The sequence below is a fragment of the Oryctolagus cuniculus genome, chromosome X, assembly GCF_964237555.1.
Source record: "Oryctolagus cuniculus chromosome X, mOryCun1.1, whole genome shotgun sequence".
NCBI classification, from domain to species: Eukaryota; Metazoa; Chordata; class Mammalia; order Lagomorpha; family Leporidae; genus Oryctolagus; species Oryctolagus cuniculus.
In genome coordinates, this window is record NC_091453.1 from 84,429,811 (window position 1) to 84,444,088 (window position 14,278).

The following is a 14,278-nucleotide window of genomic DNA, read 5'->3' on the forward strand; positions in this document are numbered from 1 at the left end:
GGCAGAGTGTACAGTGAGAGAGACACAGAGAGAAAGGTCTTCCTTTTTGCCGTTGGTTCACCCTACAATGGCCGCCACGGCTGGCGCGCTGCGGCCAGCGCACTGCGCTGATCCGAAGGCAGGAGCCAGGTGCTTATCCTGGTCTCCCATGGGGTGCAGGGCCCAAGCACTTGGGCCATCCTGCACTGCACTCCCGGGCCACAGCAGAGAGCTGGCCTGGAAGAGGGGCAACCGGGACAGAATCTGGCGCCCCGACTGGGACTAGAACCCGGTGTGCCGGTGCCGCTAGGCGGAGGATTAGCCTAGTGAGCCGCGGCGCCGGCCAAATTTCACTTATTTTTTAAGCATTTTTTTCACTATATTTTCGTTTCCAGAATTTCTAATTTCTTTTTTTTTTTGAAAAGTGAAGGAAATTTAGTTTCAGAATTCGTTTGTGTGCTCTCGCTCTCTGTCCCTCCCTCTCTCTCTATATATATGTGCGTATATATATATATATGACATGTACATATGTACAAATATATGTGTGTATATAAAATATTATATACAGTGTAAAATTTTAATCTAGCTCCAATTTTCCATTTGAATTACTTACGATTTTCCTGATTTTCTGAGTTGTTTCTGTGTATTTTCTGGAAGTGTGTTGAGATTCTTCATAACAATTATTTTGAATTCTTTGTCCAGTGGTTCATTATTCTCCATCTTCAAAGGTTCATTTACTAATGCTTTATTTTATTATTATTTTGTTCCTTAATATTTTAATAAGAGTCTTCTGACAGACTGGCCTGATGCCTGAGTCAAGAAGTATCTAGGTAATGGGCCTGGGTCTAGGGGACTGCTCCAGGAGCCTGGATCCACTTGGGTGGGCCTATTGATTGAGCTCATGTGGATGGGCATACAGTCTGGGTCTCTGGTAAAAACCTGGATCCTATGTCTGTGGGGCCTAGCCTGAATCTTGGCTCCATAAGGGCTGACCTGGGACTCAGTCAGACCTTAAAAGCTTGAGGGCTGGAATGGACCTGGAGCCTACAACCTTGGGGATGGGACTGGATCTTGATTGCATAAGGACTGGCCTGGAATTCAGGTGAAATTGAAGCCTGAATTTACAGAGATGGACCTGGAGTTAGGGTCAATGGGAGCTGGCTTGGAGTCTGGGTCTGCTGGAGCAAGTCTGTATCCTGGATCCATGGGAGCCAGGTGATTTGGTGACTAGTCTGGAACCAGGGACTGCATGATGCCCAGACAAGCATGGAACCTGGGTCCATGGGTTCTGGACTGGATACTAAGATGGTAAATTTTTGCACTGTGCTGGATCCATGGGGTCTGACCTAGAGATTGGATATGTATTTGATGAACTGCAGTCTCAGTTCATGGAGAATGCCCTGTGTCATGGAGGCTGGGTCTGTGGGAGCCTGTGCAGGGCAGTAGGGGGATCTATAGGGATAGGTCTAGAACCTGAGCTTGCAGGATAATGGGAGGACAGGGCTGGAAATTAGGGTAAAGCTTCAGGGACTTGCCTGACACCGGGCAGGTGTGCAGCATGGATCCATGAGTACTGGAATGGTGCCTGAGGCCAAGCAGGCCAACTTGATACTGATGTAGGCTTGACCCTGGAAGTGTGTGGGCACATCTGGTTCTCTGGGAATCTGGAAACTGGCCTGGGCCTGGATTCTGGATCCTCAAGGGCTGTCCTAGAGATGGAGTCTATGTGTTCGCCTGATGATTAGCTCTGCAGGGGTGGGCCTGGTGGTGGGGCTGGGCTAAAGCCTGAGGCTATGGAGGCATGCCCAATACTGGGAGTGGTGTGGAGTCTAGTGTTACTGGGGCCTGTGTGATCCTGCGATGAGTCTGAAGACAGTCTTCTAAGTGAGCCGACAGCCTGAATATGTGGGTATGAGTTTGGCTTTCGGGCCAGCTTAAACCATTGGGTTTTGCCTGACAGTGAGGCAGGCTTGGAGACCAAGTCTGCTCAGAAAATCTGGAATGTGGAGCTGTGCAATCTGGCCTAGTACTGAGGAGGACCTCCATCCATGGGTACCAGTTTGGAATCCGGAGCTATGAGAAACCAGCTTGCCACTAAGTTTTACTGGGATAGGCCCAGCTTTGGGGTTTAAGGCAAAATAGAATGCCTACTTCCCTCTCCTATACACAATTAAAAAGTGTCTCTCTCCATGCAGTGCTGCTTGGGGTTGGGGTTACTCAGCTAATGTAAAACTGTCCATCATACCGCCTTTGGTGCATCTTTTCTTATTTCTTTGCCATGTGAAGTTGTGCTCTTTCATCTGATTTCCTCAGCTCATATGTATGTATTTTTTCCATGTGAAAAGTTGTTCAGATTTGTATTTCTGCAGAGGGATGAGTGCTAGAAACTCCTTTTACAACATCTTGTTGATATCCAGGCTAATGATGTGTGAACATTGTGATGCACTATCAGCCAAGTTGGATTTTACAATAAACCAAAGGAGGAAGTGATCAGTAGCTAATATTTCCCAAAGAAATTTCTATGTGACTTTTTTTCTCTGTTGTAATTTAAACTGCACATTAGTACAACCCCCGAAAAGCATCAACATTGTGGACAACAAAGGATATATGTCTCTATTTTCATGCAAACTTTATTATTTTTCTATAACTTCTTTTCAGGAGGAAATATTGTTTTTTGTTACTTAATTAATTAATTTTTTAAGGAATACAAATTTCATAAGTACAACTTATTCTTCCCACCATACCCGCCCTCCCACCCTCATCCCACCCCCTCCTCCTCCTCCCTCTCTATAATTTCTTTTACAAACTTTTTTTCTCATTGATTCAGGTAAGGCATAGTTTCTGATCATGATTAAATGTGCATTCTTTGGTCCAAACATCAATTTTCAGCGTTACTTTTTGCCTGAATCTCAGTCATAAAATGAATTAAATTGATTATGAATATGTCATATTCACTATTTCACACTCTAAACTCTACATGCTTTAAACATCTTCAGGTAATTTGGCTGAGTTATAAATACGATCATGATAAAGATCATATTTGCTTTGCTGGGAAAAGATGGCCAATTATAGCTATCTATCTTTGTGCTAGTCCATGTCTCACCTACTTTAATCACATGCTACCATTCCTGATCTTGGACAACTTCCTTCCATCTTACGAGTCTGGTCCCAGATTCCTTCAGCTACTTGCAATTGTTTCATATTTCTGCTTATAGCATCATTATCATTTCTGTTTACTCTCATCATTCTGTATGCTGCCTGAAGCTATAGGAGCTGAAACTATAGAATGTTTGAAAGTTTTCCCCTCACACTCATGCGCAACTATCAGGAAATCTTTCTTTTATCAAAACATTCCATTGAAATTGTCACCCCCAGAGGGAGATTCTGGGCAGATTTGTAAGCATAGAAGAAGGACAAATAGACCTGCTGCATGATTTATATCAGCCCTTAAAGATACAACTATTAATCTTCTTATAAAGTATGCAGAATTAAGGAGGTTGATGTTTAGATGAGGTCAACTCCATATTTCTTAGTTGATGGAGGACACAGAATGGAAACTCATTGTTGTAGTTGATGTAACGATTTCATTTCCCACATCATCAGACTCATGTATTAATTTTATGATTGTATCAGTCAGAGTTCTCCAAAGAAGCAGAACCAATAGCACATGTATGTATATATACAAATGCATCTGTAGATGAATATACAGAAAATAATATGAGAGATTTATTTATTATTAGGAGAATTTCCCACATGATTATAGAGGCAAAGAGTTCCATGATCTCCCATCTGCAAATTGGAAATCCAGGAAAGCCAGTGGTCTAATTTAATCCCAGGGCAAAGAACTGAGAGCTAACGTAAACCAACGGCATAACTCTCAGGCCATTGCTGAAGGCATGAGTAACCGAGGGGCATCTGGTATTAAGTCTTAGTGCCCGGGGCTGGCGCTGTGGCACAACGGGTTAAAGCCTTGGCCTGAAGCGCTGGCATCCCATATGGGCACCGGTTCTAGTCCCGGCTGCTCCTCTTCCGATCCAGCTCTCTGCTGTGGCCTGGGAAAGCAGTAGAAGATGTCCCAAGTCCTTGGACCCCTGCACCTATGTGGGAGACCCAGATGAATTTCCTGGCTCCTGGCTTTGGATCAGCGCAGCTCTGGCTGTTGTGGCCATGTGGGGAGTGAACCAGCGGATGGAAGCCTTCTCTCTCTGTTTCTACCTCTCTCTGTAACTTTGTCTTTCAAATAAATAAAATAAATCTTTAAAAAAAAGCTTTAGTGTCCAAAGCTCCAGGGATTCAGAACTTCAATATTCTAGAGTAGAATAAGGCAGTTGTCCCAGTTCCAGAAGAGAGAATTCACTCTTCCTCCACCTGTTCAGACCCTCTGCAGATGGATGATGCCTACCCATATTGATGAAGGCAGTCCTTTATTAAGTCTACCAATTCAAATTCTAATGTCGTCCAGATACACCACCACAGGAACATCCACAAAGAGTGTTTCGCCAGCTATCTGAGCATCTCTTAGAACTATCAAGTTATCACAATAGTGATAATAATAATGCATTGAATAGCTAAAATTTTTCGAGCCCTTAACATATGCAAGGTACCTTTTCTTAATGCTCCACCCGTATAGTGCCAGACACAATTTATAAGAGTCAAATACCACACTAGGCATTGTGGAAAACACAAGGTGAGTAAGACTTGACTCCATTTACCACGCAAAAGTTAACATCTACAATATAAATTATAAGTAGAATATAAAATCAAAAGCTTTTCTGTGGCAAAAGACTTGTTAAGCAACCAGAAAAACAACCAGTGAGGAAAAATATTTGAAACAAGAATGACAGATAAAGTTCAATGTCTTTATTACAAAAATAATTCTTTTGGGGTTGACGTTGTGCTGTGTGTTAAAGCCAACAATTGTGGTGCTGACATTTCATATCAGAGTCCCAGATCGAGTCCCAGATGCTCTGTTTTCCATGAAGCTCCCTGCTAATGAACCTGGGAAGACAGGGGAAGATGGCCCAAGTGCCAGAATCCCTGCACCCAAGTGGGAGATCCAAAAGAAGCTCCTGGTGCTTGGCTTCATTCTAGCCCTGCAATGGCCATTTTGGCCATTTGGGGAGTGATCAACAGATGGAAGACTCTCTCTCTGCTTCTGCCTCTGCCTTTCAAATAAATAAATAAATCTTTAGATTTATTTGAAAAGGTTTATTTGAAAGGCAGAGATACAGAGAGAAGGTGAGAGAGAGAGAGAGATAAAGAGAGAGCTTCCATCTGCTGGTTCACTCCCCAGATGGCGACAACGGCCAAGGCTGGGCCAAGCTGAAGCCAGGAGCCAGGAGCCCCTTCCAGGTCTCTCACATGGGTGCAGGGGCCCCAAGGACTTGGGCCATCTTCTACTGCTTTCCCAGGCCATAGCAGAGAGCTGGATTGGAAGTGGAGTAGCCAGGATTCGAACCAGTGCCCATATGGGATGCCGGCATTACAATGGAGGCTTAACTCTACTCCACAGTGCCGGCCCCTCATATATTTCTGATGGTAGGATAAGTTATTGTAATCCTTTCTGAGGGGCTATTTGACAGTATGCACCAAAATTCCTGAAAAAAAAAAGAAAAGAATGTCTTTCATCTAGAAAGAATGTATTTACTATAAGAAATGTATTTACTATAAGAAAATAATAAAATAATGTTGCAAGAATACATGGACAAGGATATTTATCCCAATTTTGTATATAATATTGAAGTATTGAAGAATAAATTTCAACCATAGAGGATATATTGAATATAATATAGTATGTATGTAAATTGGAATATGATATAACCACTAAATATTATGTCAAGTTGTATGTGTTGGAGTAGACAGATATTCTTGATGAATGAAGTGAAAAATTTACTATAAAATGGCATGCATAGAATGGTCCTATGTCTGTACAAAGCATGTACATTATAATGTATTTGCACAGACAGCAAACCAGAAGGTACACTCCCAAATGCCAATAATATTAATTATTATAATTTTATTTATTTATTTTTATTTTTTTGACAGGCAGAGTGGACAGTGAGAAAGAGAGAGACAGAGAGAAAGGTCTTCCTTTGCCGTTGGTTCACCCTCCAATGGCCGCCGCAGCCGGTGCGCTGCAGCCGGCGCACCACGCTGATCCGATGGCAGGAGCCAGGTGCTTTTCCTGGTCTCCCATGGGGTGCAGGGCCCAAGCACTTGGGCCATCCTCCACTGCACTCCCTGGCCACAGCAGAGAGCTGGCCTGGAAGAGGGGCAACCAGCACAGAATCTGGCGCCCCGACCGGGACTAGAACCCGGTGTGCCAGTGCCACAGACGGAGGATTAGCCTAGTGAGCAGTGGCGCCAGCAATTATTATTATTTTATATATTATTAAAATTAAATCAACTTGAAGAGAGTATAGTTGGCCTAAAACAAAATGCATAAATTTTTTAAAATTAAATTTTTACTATATGTAACTTAAGTACAAAATACAATGTTATTAGATAGAAATAAGTAGCAAAATGCTTACAGTAGTGAAATATTGACATATCCGTTATCTCATATAGTTATTTTGTGTGTGGCTAAAGTGGATACAATCAACCCATCTATCAAAGATCCTGAATGCAATTCATCATTATTGACTATAGTCCTCATGCTGTACATTACATCTCTATAGTTGTTCATCCTACACATCAGCTACTTGGTTTATTCGGACCTATATGCCATATGTCCCACTGCCACCTCCCCCCCTCAACTCCTGGTAACCACTTTTTATTTTCTTTCTCTCTACCTCTCTCCCTGTCTTTTCCTTTCCTTCTCTTTTTCTCTCTGTATATATCTTTAAGGTTTCATGTATAAATGAGATCATGCACTGTTTTTATTTTGGGCTTATTTCATATAACATAATTACCTCCAAGTCCATCAATGTTGTGGCAAATGACAGGGCCTCCTTCCTGTATAAGACAAAAGAATACACACACATATACACACACCTTCAAAAAGTTTGTGAAAAATATGTACTATGACAGAATTATACACGCATTTCAAAATTTTTGCACCAAAATAAGTTTATTTTTAAATTCCGCTCTCCATATAATCAATAGGTCCAATTTCAAATGGAATCTCACCAAGGTATTTTATAGGCATAGACAAACTTATACTAAAAGTTATGTGGAAAGAAAAAAAAATAGAAGAGCTAAAATAATTTTGAAAAAGGAGTATAAAGTGAGAATATCACTGTTCCTGATTTCAAGAGTTATCTGTGGTAATCCATACTGTGCAGTATTGGTGAAAGACTAAACACACTGTGCCACAACACCAGTCCCAATTTTTCATTTTTTAAAAAATATTTAATTGTTTGAGAAACAGAGAGAAATAACTTTCATCCACTGGTTCATTCCCCAAGTGCCCATAATGGCTGGGGCTCACTTGAAGCCAAAACTAAGAGCTACAACTTAATTTGGTTCTTGCCTATGGTTGGCAGGGACTTAACTACTTGAGCCATCACCTAGTGTCTTTCAAGGTCCACATTAGCAGGAAGCTGAATCAGGAGCCAATGTCAGCAATCAAACCCAGGTACTCTGGTGTGGGTTGCAGCTGTCTTAACCACTTGCTAAATGCCTTCCCCAAACCTTTGGGGAACGTTTTGTGATGTATAATTTTTTTCTATAATGCTGAATTCTCTTCAATATTATTTTGTGAAGGATTTTTTCACCTCTCTTCTTAAGTGGTATTGGTGTGCGGTTCCAAAAACGTATACATTCTAATCCTCAGAACTTTTAAGTGTTACTTTACGTAACTAAAGAGATCCTACAAGTATGATTAAATCAAGGACCTTAAGAGTTGGAGAGTATCCTGGATTTTCTAGGTGGACCCAGTTTAATCACAACCATTCCTAAAAGCAGAGAGCTTTTCCCAGAGAGAAATGCAAAAATGGAAGAGAGAACCAGACCGATGACAGTTTGGGAAGAACTCACCTTGTAGGTTCCAGCTTTGATGGGGCCATGGGTAGCCTCCAGAACTAGGAAACTTCAAGGAAATTCATCCTGCTCTAGAACCCTGAGCAAGGAATACAGACCTGTTGACATCTTTAGTTTGCCTGGTGAGACTCATTTGGGACTTTTGAAATCTAGAACTGTAAGACAAAGAATTTTGTGTTGTTTTAAGTCACTAAATTTGTGGTCATTTGTCACAGTAGCAATTAAAAACTAACACTGGTTTTCTTTCTTTGTGCTTTAATTTTCTGCTTATGGAATTCTGCTAAAAATAACTTCATAAAATGAACTAAGAAATTTTCTTTTCTACTTTCTTAAAGAGATGGTGTCAAATTGAAGAAAATTATTCTGTAATTATTTAGAATTCTCCAGTGAAACCATCTGGGCCTAGGAAGTTCTTTTTCATTAGCCTTTAAAGATTATAAATTCAATGTCTTTAAATGCTGTGGGATGATTCAAGTTGTCAATTTCATATTGGATAAATTTTGGTAATTGATATTTTTCAAATAATGTTCCCATTTGATCTAAGTTGTCAGTTCACATGGCAATATTTCCATCCTTTTTGTGGCTCAATATTCCATCGTGAGTGTATATATGTCTATATAAGAAAACTTTAAAAAAAAAGAAAAGTTCATGGAAATGGAATTAAAGGAGAAAACTTAAAAATACAAACTATTTCTCAATGCAAACTCTATCCAATTCAAGACACCTTTGTGAGCAATAATATCAAGTTTATGTCTAATGATTTCTTATTGAAACTCTCTCAAAATTTCCCATGATTGATGAAAGGCAGAAGCAGAAACATTGTTATGGTGAAGAATGCTTGTCTTGTGAAGAGTGTTCAGATTTTTTTGCTAAAGCTTTGGCTAACTTTCTCAAAACAATTCGTGATAAGGAGATGCTGTTCTTTGGTTCTCTAGAAGATCAATAACCAAATATCTTGAGGGTCTCTAAAAAGCTGGTGCCATGACCTTTGCTCTTGACCAATGTGCCTTCTCTTTGATTGGACCCCTTTCACATCTTAGTTGCCATTGCTTTGATTGTGTTCTGCCTTCAGGACTATACTGGTAAAACCATGGTTCATATCTGCTTACAGTTATTAAAGAAATGCTTCAGAATCTTGAAACCATTTCATTGTTAAAGATTTGTTTATTTATTTGAAAGGCAGCATCAGAGAGAGAAGGAAAGAGAGAGAGAGAGAGAAACAGAGAGGTCTTCCATCCATTGGTTCACTCCCTAAATGGCCACAACAGTCAGGGCTGGGCCCATCTGAAGCCAGGAGCCAGGAGCTTCTTCTGGGTCTCCCACATGGGTTCAGGGGCCCAAGGACCTGGGGTATCTTCAGCTGCTTTCCCAGATGCATTAGCAGGAAGCTGGATTGGAAGTGGAGCAGCCAGGACTAGAATTGGCACCCATATGGGATGCTGGCACTGCAGGAAATGGCTTTACCCACTATGCCACAGCACCAGCCCCTCATCCATTCATTTTTAAAATGAGTATGAATTTCTTTACTACTGATTTCTTTTCGACATTGTTTCCACAAAAATCTCACAAAGTATATTTTTCACCATTTTCTACCCTAAGAGTCATCATTAATTTGTTGTTTTTTTCTTGTTTCAAGTTTAGCAGAATTCTAGTCATTCTTATAGAGTATCTTTGCAAACTGATGTCATCTTTAATGCCTCAAATAGATTCTTTTCAAACACGTTATAACAAGTTAGTGTGAGTTTATTTTGGCCCAAAATGTTTCTGAAATTCATGTCTAGTTTTTTCATAATACACATTTTCATTGAAATGTTTGAAGATTCTGTGTGCGTGTGTGTACACATATACTATATGCTATGTACTCTTTATCCATTCATCACCAGAGGGCACAGGTTGTTTCTACATCTTGGCTATTGTGAATATGCTGCAATGAATGTGATAATGCAGATATTTCTTAAAGGTATTGATTTTGTTTCTTTGGGGTATGTACCCAAAGAATTCAGATAGCTAGGTAGTTCTATTTTAAAATTTTGTCAGGATATGATATGATAGTTCTATTTAAAAAGAAATTCAAGAACTATCATACTATTTTCCATAGTGGTTGTACCAATTCACGTTCCTTCCAACAGTATGCAATGCTCCCCTCCTTTGCACAACTTATCACTTATATTTTTATAATAGTCACGGTAAGAGATATGAAGTGATATCTGACTGTGATATTTATTTTAAATTTCCTTTTAAAGATTTGTTATTTTTTAAAGATTTGTTATTTTTTGTCTTTCTAGCCATATATTTGGAATTAGCTTATTTATCATATGACATCAATAACAATTATAGTTACAGAGGTTAAACAAGTCTAAGAAAAAAATCTTGTAGCTAAATAACTGATAGTAGAAATTATAAGTTAATTTAAGCAACTTTAACATATGATATACATTTGACACTTCTCTTGTTATAGGAAAACGGTGGCAAAGAAATTGTTGTTACCTCGGTTCTTTGTCGTACTTGGAAGAAAAATTTCAAAGAGGATGGCAAAGAGATTTAAAAGTATTTATTAGAATCAAGGACCTCCGGCTGGAGCAACATGGAGGGGGGCTCCCAAGAGAGGAAAGAACCCAAAGGGACTGATGGTTGTGGACTTTTTAAGTACAATTTTGAAGGAAAAAAAAACCTTGACAATCAGATTGTCATTCAGTTACCAGGCAAGGAAACCCATCAAAGGTCTGATTTACAATTCTCCGTCCTGCTAAGAAATAGCATGTGAGCCTGGAAAATCAGGCTCCATGCTATTCTGTAATACAGAGTCCACATGTCTGCTCAGAACTTTGTTGTGAAAAATAATTCTTACTAAAATAAATAAGGGTTGGTACCTCATATAAGCTTAATTGTGCAGTAGTTTTCCTTCTGTGTTTGTCTTATTTCATTGAGTATGATGTTTCATCTATTCCACTTATTTGAGACATTGAACAAACAGTCAAATTCATAGAAGCAGAGAGTGGACTGGTGCTGGCCAGGGACTGGCAGGAGGATGAAATAGGGAGTTGTTGCTCAAAAGGTATACAGTGAAGAAGTCCTGGAGATCTACTGAACCAAACGCTGCTTATAGTTAGCAGCACAGTACTGTGCATTTAAATGTTGTTAAGAGGGTAAATCTCGTTTTAGCAGTTCCCACCACAAGATGAAAACAAACAACACACACACACACACACACAAATTTCCTGATAATTGGTGACATGAAGCATCTATATACCAATTGATCATTTACAGATCTTAGTTGGAAAAATATCTATTGAGAACATTTGTCCATTTTTAAATGTTTATTTGTTGGGTTTTTCTGTTTGCTTGGTTTGCTATTGAGTTGCATGAGTTACTGATATATTTTGGATATTAGTCACTTATCAGATATATATTTTAAAATATTTTCTTCCATTTCATATGTTAGCTTTTCATCTTGCCTCTTGCTCCCTTTGCTGTGTAGAAGTTTCTTAACTTGAAATTGTCTTACTTTTTGATTTTTGCCTTTGTTGCCTGCCCTTTGTTGTTAAATTCAAAACTATCATTTTCAGAATTCATGTTTATAAAAGATTTATCTGTATCTTTTATTCTAGGAGATTTATTATTTCACATTTACAGTTAAGTCTTTTATACATTTGAGTTAATTTTTCTGAAGGGTGTGACCTAAAGGTGTAATTTCATTGATTTGATGTGGGTAGACAGTCTTCCCAGAATCATTTATTTCAGAACTTTCTTTCCCAATTGTGTATTATTGGCACCTTTGTCAAATATTGTTTGCCTGTGTATGTGTGGTTTTATTTCTAGCCAATTGATTCAGTTCCATTATTCTATGTGGGTTTTTTTTAATTCCAGGATCAAATTATTTTGATCATTGTAGCTTTGCAGTATAGTTTGAAAACAGGAAGTGTGATTCCTCCCAATTGCTTTCAGGGCCGACATTGTGGTACAGCGGCTTAAGTCACTGCTTGGGATGTCTGCATTCCGTATTGGAGTGGCAGTTTGAGTCCTAGCTACTCCATTTTTGATCCAGCTTCCTGCTAATGCATCGTGGTAAGCTGCAGGTGATGGCTCAAGTGCTTGGAGCCCTGTTAACACACATGGGAGAATCTCTCTCTCTCTCCCTCTCTCTCTCTCTCTTTCAAGTATATTAACATAAATAAGCTTTCTTTTAAAAATAATGCTTTTGGGGTCATTGGAAACTTGAAGATTGCTCTTAATCTATAGATCATTTTGAGTATAATGGGCATTTTGAAAATGTTTATTGCTCCAATTACTAACATGGAATATCCATTTGTTTTTGTCTTCTTCATCCATGTTTTATAATTTCCCATCTACAGATATTGCTCCTCTTTGGTTAAATTTATTCATAGGTATTTTATTGTGATTTTTCAATGATTCTGTAAGCAGGATGGTTTTCTTTATTAGTGTATAGGAACACTGCCACTAGGTTTTGTATGTCAATGTTGTATCATGCACTTCCTTGAATTTGGTTATTAGTCCTGTTACAGGTTTTCTTTGGTGTTGTTCAGTCTTTAGGCTTTAGACATGTAGTCTACAAACAGACAATTTCATTTCTTCCTTTCCCATTTAGAAGTCTTTTATTTATTTGCTTTTGCCTAATTGCTCTGAAAGGTAAGACATGAAGTCAATTTCAATTAGTAACATTAGATGTTTTCCCTATAGGGTTGTGAGGTTACTTTGGAACTGTTATCCTTTTCTCCTTTCTTTTTACACCTTATGGAATGGAAATACATATATATATATATTGTATATATAATATCATAATACATATAATATATATTTATATAATATATAATATATATTTATATATAATATTTATATTTATATATAAAACAGCTGTCTCACTATTACATCTTGGCGGGGTCAGGTTATTTCAAAGAGTTCATGGGAGCCAGCGCTGCAGCTCACTAGGCTAATCCTCTGCCTTGCGGTGCAGGCACACTGGGTTCTAGTCCCGGTCAGGGCGCCGGATTCTGTCCCAGTTGCCCCTCTTCCAGGCCAGCTCTCTGCTGTGGCCAGGGAGTGCAGTGGAGGATGGCCCAAGTGCTTGGGCCTTGCACCCGCATGGGAGACCAGGGGGAAGCACCTGGCTCCTGGCTTCGGATCGGCACAGCGCGCCGGCCGTGGCGGCCATTTTGGGGGTGAACCAATGGAAGGAAGACCTTTCTCTCTGCCTCTCTCTCTCTCACTGTCTAACTCTGCCTGTCAAAACAAAACAAAACAAAACAAAAACAAAGAGTTCATGGGAAAACTGATTTTTTCATAATACGCATCTTACATGAAATTTTTGAATACCCCTAGTACACAGCACTTTCAGGAGCTTTTTTGCTCCAAAAATATACCTTCTACAATTCTGTTTTCCATGAACTTTTTGAAGTACCATGCATAGAACTTCTTTGCTGTCATAAATTCACAACTGGAGAGCAATTTGCCTCAGATGAATCATATCTTGATCTCACCTATACCTTGTTAAAATAATGTTTAGTAAGACTTTGAATTCACACTTTGAAGTTGGAAATAGTTAAGCCATTGGAGGAGCTTTGGGGGATAGAATGAATGCATTTTGTGTAGGAGAAGGACATGAATAGGGGGACATGGCAGAATGCTATAGTACGAATTTTGTGAGCCCTCCAAAATTCATGTTGAAACTTAATGTTGCATGCAGTAGTATTAACAGGTACAGCTTTTAGGAGGTGTTTAGGCCATGACGGCTCCTCCCTTGCAACTGGAATTAGGATCCTTGTAAGAGGCTTCACATAGGGTTTGGCCATTTTTGACCCTCTGTTTTTTTCTTCTGTGTGAGGGCCCATCATTCAAGGCACCAGCTTGCAAGCAGAGTCGGGCCTTTGCCAGGCACTTAACTTAATGGCACCCTGCATGTTACCTTTTCCAGCTTCCATAACTATGAGAAATCAACTTTGTTCCTTATAAATTACCCAGTCTATGGTGCTTTTCTTATAGCAGCACAAACAGACTGAAACTTTCACTGCTTTCAAATTATCTCTACTTTCAAAAAAAATTTTTTACTGTATTTGAGAGAGAGGCAGCAAGCTCCCACTCCCTTGTTTATTTCCCAAATGCCTGCACTTTCTGAGGCTGGACTGAGGCTGAAGCCAGGAGCTAAGGATTCAATTCAGGTCTCTCATATGGATGGCAGAAACTCAATTAATTAAAACACTACTCCTGCCATCCACGGTCTGCATTAGTAGGAAGATGGAGTGAGGGGCGGAGCCCAGACTCAGGTACTCCCATGTGGGATATGGATGTCTTAACTGCTAGGGCA